Below are 9,836 nucleotides of genomic sequence, written 5' to 3'. Positions count from 1 at the left end.
AGAGGAATGTTCAAGGTGTGTTACATGACACCCAGAATATGGTAGGAAGGAAATATATTAGACCTGAAACTGGAAGATTTATTTTCTACCCAGACAGCTCCCATCTTCTACCCTGCTGATATAAGCATAGCATGGCTTTGGAGCTGGTAACTCCCTACAATGGATTTTTTAAAAAAATATATTTTGAATTGCTTTACTCATTTATTTGCTTGAAAAACTGAGACACCAAGTCTTGTGCAACGAAGGGACCTCTTGACACGCCCCCAGCCTTCCCCCCTCTGGACAGGTGAACTCTGCCCTTAATATCTAGTTTTATTACTGTAATGTAAAGACTGACATTACAAAGCTCCAAAGCTGCTGCATTCTCAGAATTTAGGATCAGTGCTATCTCAACATCTCTTATGTTTTCTATGTCCAATAACTTCCAGGCAGACATAAAAATTACAGCCATTCCTCATTTTGCTCCAGCATCTGATATTGAGCTCCAAGCATACATCACATCAGTCATATATTTCAAACATGGGTTATCATAAAGAAAATAGTAGATATGGGTCATGGTCTGGAGCATTCCTTTGATCTAGAGTGGGCATTGTGCCAATTTTCTATTGAAAAGTCAGCTTCTCCTGGTTGCTTTTGGCCTCTGAAGATAGATTTGCTGCAAGTGTTCATTTTATCCCCTAACTAATTGTAGCCTTCCAGACTGGGGAAGGACAGTATGCTATGATTCATGAATATAATTTGCATGCTTCTCCTTTTTACTTCTGTACCCAAACAGAAATTATTTCTATGCCATTTTGGAACAGGAAAGGGAAATACCAATTATTCTAACCAGGCATATGTTGTTGAATTCAAGAACAGGCAGGGAAGCAGAAGAGTTGAATGTAGAATGGCAATCCAAAACCAATACTTTGATCATTTCAGTGTGAGAAACAGGAAGAACCTGTTTTGAACTAGCAGGATCAGAATGGAAGGAAGCCAGTTTCTGCCACTATTTTAGAACTGGATGATGGAACAAACTAGCAAAGAAAGAATCTCAAGCCCTGGATGAATCAGTTCTTAATTAAAGGAACTATGTTGATTCAGCACTCTGAAATATCCTATTGCCTCAAATATTTGTGTAAATGGAAGGAAAGGATTATTTTGCCATCTAAAAAAGGATCCTTTTCCACATTCATAGTGGCTCCTGTATAGACATCCCATATATTCTATATGGGAGCCACTGTGAGTGTGGAAAAGGAACACAAATGCTTCATTCAGGTTTTTCTTTTGTTTGGCTCAAAAAACATCTAGGACGGAAGTTGCTCCGAAGATGGTCCAAGCACACAGGTCCCAGTTCTTGTTTGCTACAATATATGTTTCTGACACCCAAGCTATGGTTATTTTTGTTTATCTATTTCTTATCTGTCGTTTTATTATTTTTTTATAAATAACTCAAAGCAGTGGCCATACATAATACATACTTCTTTGATTGGGGTGTTGTTTACTTCTGGATTGTTGGTCTAGTTCTAAACTTGGTGTTAATCACTGCTCATCTGGGTGTTGCTTGCTGGTAAGGAGATGTTTTGGTTTTTGTTTCCTCTTTGGCTTTTTTATTGTCTCTTTTGAATGGTATCCAGATGTTGTTTATCTTTATGTGCCTATTGGAGGTACCAACTCAGCTCACAAACAAGGAACCATCAAGAACACTTCCACCAGCACTGATAGGTTAAGCCATTAGTATATAAAAACAAGAACAAGGCTACTCCCTCCTAGCACTGATGATGTTGCCTAGTTTGGTAATGAAACATCTGGAAGCAAATAACCAAGCTCAGAGAGCATCAAAGACCCCTAGTTCAACCCTTAATGACACATATTCTCTTCTATCGATAATCTGTTCTTTCAAGTTTCCCAATGATGCACTTATCACCACCACAACTGAGTCCATCCACTTGCTGCTGGTCATGTTCTTCCTCTTTTTTCCTTGTACCTTTCACAGAATCAGAGCCTTTTACAGAGAGCTGGGCCTTTCCATAATGTGTCCCCAAAAAAAGAGAGAATAATTTGTTTATTTGTGCCTCAAATGAAAACTCTGAGTTCATTTCTTCAATATCCATCAGTTTGTTTTCTTGGCTGTAGAGGAACTTAGATGAAGATTATACTGTATTTCTGAAGAGTACTCAAGTTGGGAATTTATTTATTTGGACAGTTTATATGGCTGTCTATCTTAAAGCAATGACTCTAAGCAGTAAATGGTAGTAAATTATGTCACTGGTGGGATCAACATTTTCAACTCAGCATACCTGGCATTCCAGGAAGGTGGAATAAAAGAATTTCAGTTTTAGAATGAAATCTATAATCAAGATAGATTTCAATTAGAAGAATGATCATATCACATCATATCATATCATATCATATCATATCATATCATATCATATGATCATATTTCATTCCAAGGAGTGCCCTTTTTCAAGAAGTGCTCCCAGGATTCTATTTGCAGCTATGATAAGTGGGCCCATGAAGTAGCAATTTGTGGAGCAAGGCCCAGATGGCCTTTCAAATTCTTCACCTAATCTGTGGGCAGAGAAATTGGCTTGTTGATTTCTTGGAAATTTCCTAAGGGAAGGAGAGGTTTTCCAAACACATTCTGAAGGACAGATTCTTCTTTATTTACACCATTACTGAAAACAAACAAATCATGAAATTTCCCTCATGTTGTCCTTCTGCTGGCATTCATTTGAACCCCCAAGGCATTCAGTGACATAGACACTGAGAAGATGAGTTTGTAATGAACATTCACTGTTTATACAATCTTATTATTAAATCAATGCAAGAATACTACTCCCATTAGAATATCTCCAAAACTCTCTTTTTTGACAGAATTCATAAAACAAATTCCCTTTCAACAGATTAAATAAAGATGTGTACGAATAAAAATCTGATGAATTTCTCTGTCTGAAATTAATGATTACATTATTTTAGTTTATCTTAGTGAAACAGCATATTCTTTGTACTGAGATAAGAACACTCTAAGAACAACCAGATGGTGTGTGTGTGTGTGTGTGTGTGTGTGTGTGTAAAAATATCATCACAATTAAAAATAAATCTTGAAATTTCTCATGCTCAAACAGACTCATACAATCCAACAAATGATGTCACCAAAGATGTACTTATGAAAATTTTCATCAAAACACAATGGCAAATGTATTATCTTAGTCAGTGGCATTTCCCACATTTTTCAGTAACATTTTGAGACTTGTTTTTTTTTCTTCCTTTCTCTTACATTGTCACCCAGTTTTCATGCCTAAGATAGGACTAGAAGCCACTTTATACCGGTTTCTAGCCTGGCGCCTTAACCACTAGACCAGGCTGGCTCAGGAATTCTGGGAGTTGAAGTCCATGAGTCATAAAAGAGCCAAGGTTGCCTACCCCTGCACTAGACCATATACAGTATATACTGTATACTTATGGAAAATAACATTTTTAAAGTTTCAGAAAGAAAATTTTTATCTAATCACTATGAATTATCCCCAAATAATTCATTATTGTAGTTGCTACCTTATTTTGTCTCAGCTATTATGAACAAGAAACCATTTTCCTTCTCTGTTCTTAATGTATCTTCAACGAAGAATTACTATTCAAAACATATAATTATAAACACCAATTAATTGATTCAAAAGTGTGAAAACCTCAAGGTCTAATTATTTGATTTATAAGGGTGAAAACCTATGATTCCACTTTGATGAGGGAATAGAAGGGGAACTCATCAAATTTGCAGATGACACTAAACTGGCAGGAATAGCCAATATCCCAGAAGACAAGCTCAGGATTCAAAAAGATCTTGACAAACTTGAACAATAGGCCCTATCCAACAAAATGAGTAACTGGATTAATGCCATGTTTGTCAACTAAATTAGCCATCAATCCAATTTTCTATTTAAGTTGAAGTTCTTGGCAAAGCCACCTGTTATGATATTTCAACATTCTAGAACCTTTAGGAGGGAGACCACAAAGAATGTTAATGTAGAATAATCAGCATAGATATAAGGACAGAAAGCTTCCAGCAGGACTGAACCCCTGTGTGATTCTGGTTCTATACTATATTTATTCTGTTGCATGTCGGTATTAACACACAGCAGATGCCAGCCACAATATATAAATAAGCAACCTGGTGTCTTATTAATGTTTTGGACTGCAAGTCCCTTACACATTGACTAATGGCCATTTGGACTGGAATCTATGGAAATTGTAAGACCTGGAAGCCATCACTTTGTCAGTGTCTGTTCCATCTGAGCCTACAAAAGCAGATCAAGATATAAGGAAATGTCATGGAGCGCTCCCACACATAATGTTCAAAATAAAGATGCCTTTGCTCCTGGTAGCCACATAGACATGGAAATATTGCTTTCTTGACAACAATGCAGAAGCACTTGTCATTGGCCTCTGACATTTAACAGGATTGTATTACTGGATTTGGTCACTGTCATGGCCAGCCAAAACAGTACATTTCTACATTGATTTCTATATTGTAAAATCCTGAAGTGTGTTGCTACTTAATAATAACAATTCATTCAACTCATATGCTGCTCAATCTCAGTAGACTGCAAAGCAGTCTTTGGCTTGGGGAGCAAAGAGCAAACATATACTTCTAGCAAAGCTTCTTGGCTCTTGTCATTTCCCTGCTCATGCACTAAGCCAGTCTTCTCAAACCAGGGATTCTCCAAACATGTTAGAACCACAACTCTAGAGTTCTCAACTAACAGAAGCAATAGAAATTCTACCTAAGAATTTCTACCACTCCCAAGCAGTAGAATAACTAGGGAAAGATTATTAAGCCATGGCGTCTTCCGTGTTCCCCCCAAGACTTCCTATTTCAGAGGGATACACAGACAATAAGGAAGCCTGTCCATTACAAATGGACAAGGGTCTTCACACTGAAGAACCCTACCTTTCTCCAGAATGCAATTCTGAAAATCCTGAACTAGTCATCTGGGAATCTGCACGTCTGCTTCCATGATATTTTCTGCCTTCCACGAGAAAACAACCCCTGCAATCAAAATGTGCTGTGAATTGTGTTTTCCCCCAAAACACTGACCCTTCCATTAAATGCCAGACATCACATGATAGTGAATGTCCAGACCAGAACCTTGCCCCAAAATGTGCAATGATGCTGAACTTTCTGATCCTTGGTATAAATATACGTTGCAAGAAGGGAAACAAAGAAAACATGAACAGAATTCAGACAGTGCAAAAGCAGTTCCAACCCCCTGAGCCTAAAGGAATAATCATGAAGTACGATGTTTACACCCATTCTGCTGATGATTCTCCTATTTGCTTTTCATCTTTCATTACAGTTCAGCAACCTTTCGATTTTGCTTTGTTCTTAGATGGATAATTTTAAACCTAGGCTTAACAAGCTGAAGGGAGTTGTAACTAGAAGATGTGGTCTACATAAAGAGTTCCCATCACATTCAAGGCTAGAGGATTTGTTGTTTATGTACAGGTGTTTGGTTTGACACAAGCAGGCAGAGCAAAATGATACACCGGTGCTATAATATCTACCCATAGCAGACACTGCAATCATCACTTACGGCTTTCTTCTGTAAGATCAGCAGAAGAACAAAGGGCAACTGATGGGGCAGCATGTCAAACTAGCTGATTTTAGGAATCCCTTATGGTTGTGTTGAAAGAGATTTGCTTTCCTTGATGATACATTTTGCGGCATTGGTAATAGTAGATATTCCCTTGACTTTGTGCAATTGTGTTTTTGGTGCCCAGCTTGGATTCCCAGTGGTAGCTTAGTTCATGTCCAATATTTGACAGTTAATATTTGATCACGGTTAGCAGTTAATGATTAATGCATCATTTATTATTATTTTTCTAATGGGTCTGCCCCATTAGTGTTTTCGCAGTAGATCCTGCTACTACTTCCTACTATCACCAAAAAACAATAAAATTGGTCCCAGTCTGTCTGTGCCTTAAAATACAAATAAATTCACCATATTTATTTTAGGAAGACAGCCATAAGGCCTCTAACCTGCAAAATCCTATATCATAATACATCTGTTAGTCATTAAACCTGATTTTTTTTTAAAAAAAAATTAGTTCACAGTGCAATACCGAACTCTCTCAACAAAGTACTCCCCAAAATCTTGGACTACGTCTCCAGTAATTCTCAGGCACCATGGCCAACAGTTGCAATATTATGTCCTTAGCTTTTACATTTAGGGAAAATTTCCAGGCCAATTTGCCTATCTAGAAATCTCTGCAGGTTTTGAAGCATTTGGAGGGAGTGGAGTGGTATAGAAGCATGCAATTTCCCCTTCACTGATAGGACTATTAACTCTTTGATGACAACTTTGTTGAACAACGTATGATTTTAGATTCTTGATCAACTCAGTTTCTATGTAGGTAGTCCTTGACTTACAATTGGGGCCACAATTTCCATTGCTAATCAAGGTGGTTTTAAGTGAGTCATGTCCCAATTTTACCACCTTTTTTGCCATGTTTGTTAAGCAAATCATTGCAATTGTTAAGTGAATCACACAGTCATTAAGTGAATCCAGCTTCCTCCATTGACTGTTTGTTGGAAGCTGGCTGGGGAGGTCAGAAATGGTGATCACATTTCCCTGGGACACTGCGACCTTCATACATACATGCCGGTTGCCAAATACCCAAATTTTGATCGCCTGACTGTGGAGATGCTGCAGTGGTGTAAATGTGAGAAGTGTTCATAAGCACGTTTTTCAGTGCCGTTCTAACTTTGGGCAGCCTTTAAACAAATGGTTGTAACTTGAGGAGTACCTCTACTTCTCTAAGGTGTTTCTCAACCTTATTAGCAACTTTAAGAGGCATGGACTTTAACTCCTAGAATTCCCCAGCCAGCAAGAAACTGAAAGGTTGGCTGGGGAATTTTTGGAGTTGAAGTCCATACATCTTAGAAGTTGTCAAGTTTGAGAAGCATCGCTCTATACATTTGTAGGGGATAATAGGGAAGCATACTTTCCTTTTAGATAATGCAAGCAGCATGCATATGTTTAGAAAAGGTTTCTAAAAAGATGAAAACAAAACACACGTTCCTCTTTGAATAAGATGTTTGGCAGTTGTGGCTTTGTTTTATTTTGTGGGTGAGTGCACAGAGCAAAATGATTTCTTTTTTTTAAAGAAAGACAACTGTTTACCAGTTTATTAGCGGGGTTTTTTTTTTCTTCAGTTGACTGAAAGATTTGAGCTGAAATTACCTTTCCCTCCTGTGAATGGAGATAGTTCTGTTAGACCTGGATATTTTCCTTGAATGTAAATAAGGCAGATTAAGTGAAATTGATGGATGTGGGAGATGGCAGAAGAAATTGTGAGCAGGCTGTCTTGGTAGGAAGTATATTCATTTTTCCTAATCGTGTTGAGATCAGTGGCATACTGGGAAAATTTGACTATCGCAAACAGCTTTTCTGGAGTAGAAGAGGTCCTTTTGCATTACCTTTTCTTTGAGCTACACCAAGGAGGATTCAGCAGGAAGTTCTCAAAAATAAATTGGAATTATGCTGCAACTGCAAGTTTTCTAAGACAGACAGGGCTAGTTATATTACTTGTGATGGCCTCTTTTCTATGAGCAAAAGTGAATTGTCCAGCTCTTTCCCCCATTTGTTTGATGGCTTTAAGTTGTTCTGAAAACTCAAACATAGTTATAATATATTTGGCCCATAATAAGGTAATTTTATGGAGTCTATGGTAACAATAGTAAATAAAATGTATTCTCTAAGGCATTTTAATCACTTGATACGATAATCTGAGAAATTTTCAAAATACTCCGTGTGCTGCTTTATTGCTTCACTGTTATTTATCATCCTGTGCTTTAATTACTATGTATAATTCTATGTTTGTTTATTTAGCCAATTTATATCATCACCCATTTCACAAAAAGGAACACTGGGCAGCAAACAACAATGAAATAATTACCTAATGCTTTAGGTATTTGTTCTAAATTGTTGGATGCTGTCTTGGGAAAATCTGAGTTTGAAAGGTGGTGTGCAAATTTTAAAAAAAGAACAAATGAACAAATACAATATATATTTAATTATTTATTTAACACATTTATATAGGCACTCAATTCATAAAATGTGACTCTGGGTGTCTTACAAACCTAGTAACAGTTAATATCATATAACAATTTAAGAAACATCAAACATCAATATATGAAATAATAATAATAAATATATTGGTAGCTTCTGTCTACCAATATATATATTATTGGTAGACAGAAAAAGGACAAACAACAGAAAAAGGAAATATAAATAGAAAGGGAAGAAAAGGGAAAAGATTATAAAGTGGAACCAGCTTGCAATCTTCTTAACAGTGATTGTATATCTTTATATTTTACCTTCTCTAAGGTTACATCAGTTTTTTTCTTTCTATACTCTACCCCAGGGGTAGTCAACCTTGGCTTTTTTTATGACTCGTGGACTTCAACTCCCAGAATTCTGGCTGGCTCAGGAATTCTGGGAGTTGAAGTCCATGAGTCATAAAAGAGCCAAGGTTGACTACCCCTGCTCTACCCTTTCCAATCTTCATACCCATAAATTACAAGTTCATTTTTCTTTTTTTAGCAAAATGTCCATAAGAGGTTTCCAGACAATAATAAATGTAGTTTGATCCTTTTCTAACCAAACAATTCAGTTTTGCCCTCTGCCAATTCTGTCATCTTTATCAACCATTCTTCCATTATGGGTATTTCCAAGTCTTTCCATTTTTGTGCATTTACCGGTAGTACTTTTGCAGCAGTATCACATTTAAAAATAATATTCCAGATTTTCTAATTGACTTTCCATTAGTCTCAAACAAAAAAAAACCCACCCTGTTTTCAGTTTTAAAAATCTTTGTATCGTTGTGTGTATTTGAACCCAAAATTGTCTGGCTTTTTTACAAGTCCACCAGGCATGATAAAATGAATCTTCATATGGCCCACATTTCCAACACAACCTTGAAGTAACTGGATACAAGAGCAGCAGTGGCACAGTGGTTAGAATGCAATATTGCAGACTACCTCTGCTTACTACCGTCTGCCAGAAGCTTGGCAGTTCGATCCTGACCGGCTCAAGGTTGACTCAGCTTTCCATCCTTCTCAGGTCAGTAAAATGAGGAACCAGAATGTTGGGGGCCATATGCTGACTCTGTAAACTGCTTAGAGCAGGCTGTAAAGCACTGTGAAGCGGTATATAAGTCTAAGTGCTATAGCTATTGCTACATTCAAGACTATCTTTGTCATCATATGCCAACAGTACCTCATTTTATAAAAATTATCTTTTAAGTTATAAAATAGCATGAATTTTCATCCAGAGATGGGCTTCTTTGGGACTGTAGAACTTGCTAAAGGGTACCGAGTACTGATGCTAAGCCATAATTTTTGTTGTGACATGCAGAGACAAAATTCATCAAAGAACCCATAGCTTTTCGAATTATCTAATTGGCAAGCATTTTCAGATGCTGAAAGGCATTATTAATATCATGAAATCTCTTCTGTAATATATGAAAACTGTCTTTCTGAAATTCTGTCCCAGTAGATAGATCTATTCCTTTCAGTTTAACCTTTTAGATATGCATATCAATTGTAAACACTTAACTGCTTCTTTCTGCATGAGAGAATTATATGCAAACATTTTCCCTGGGAAAGTATGATTAAAAATAGACCTGTGCGGAATACTCTTAACTTGTTGATCTATGTGATCAAAATTCTTCCATTTCAAAAGCTTCTAAGCTCTGAAGTCTGAATCTCCAAGATTGCTAAACTAATCTGTCTCATGAAAAGACATGATTTATTGCTTTTAAGTATAGTCATCCACAGATATCACTGAGTCTTCTTTTCT

This window comes from Protobothrops mucrosquamatus, unplaced genomic scaffold (assembly GCF_001527695.2).
Source record: "Protobothrops mucrosquamatus isolate PMUCROS unplaced genomic scaffold, P.Mucros_1.0 scaffold270, whole genome shotgun sequence".
Taxonomy (NCBI): Eukaryota; Metazoa; Chordata; class Lepidosauria; order Squamata; family Viperidae; genus Protobothrops; species Protobothrops mucrosquamatus.
This window is presented reverse-complemented; position numbering follows the sequence as displayed.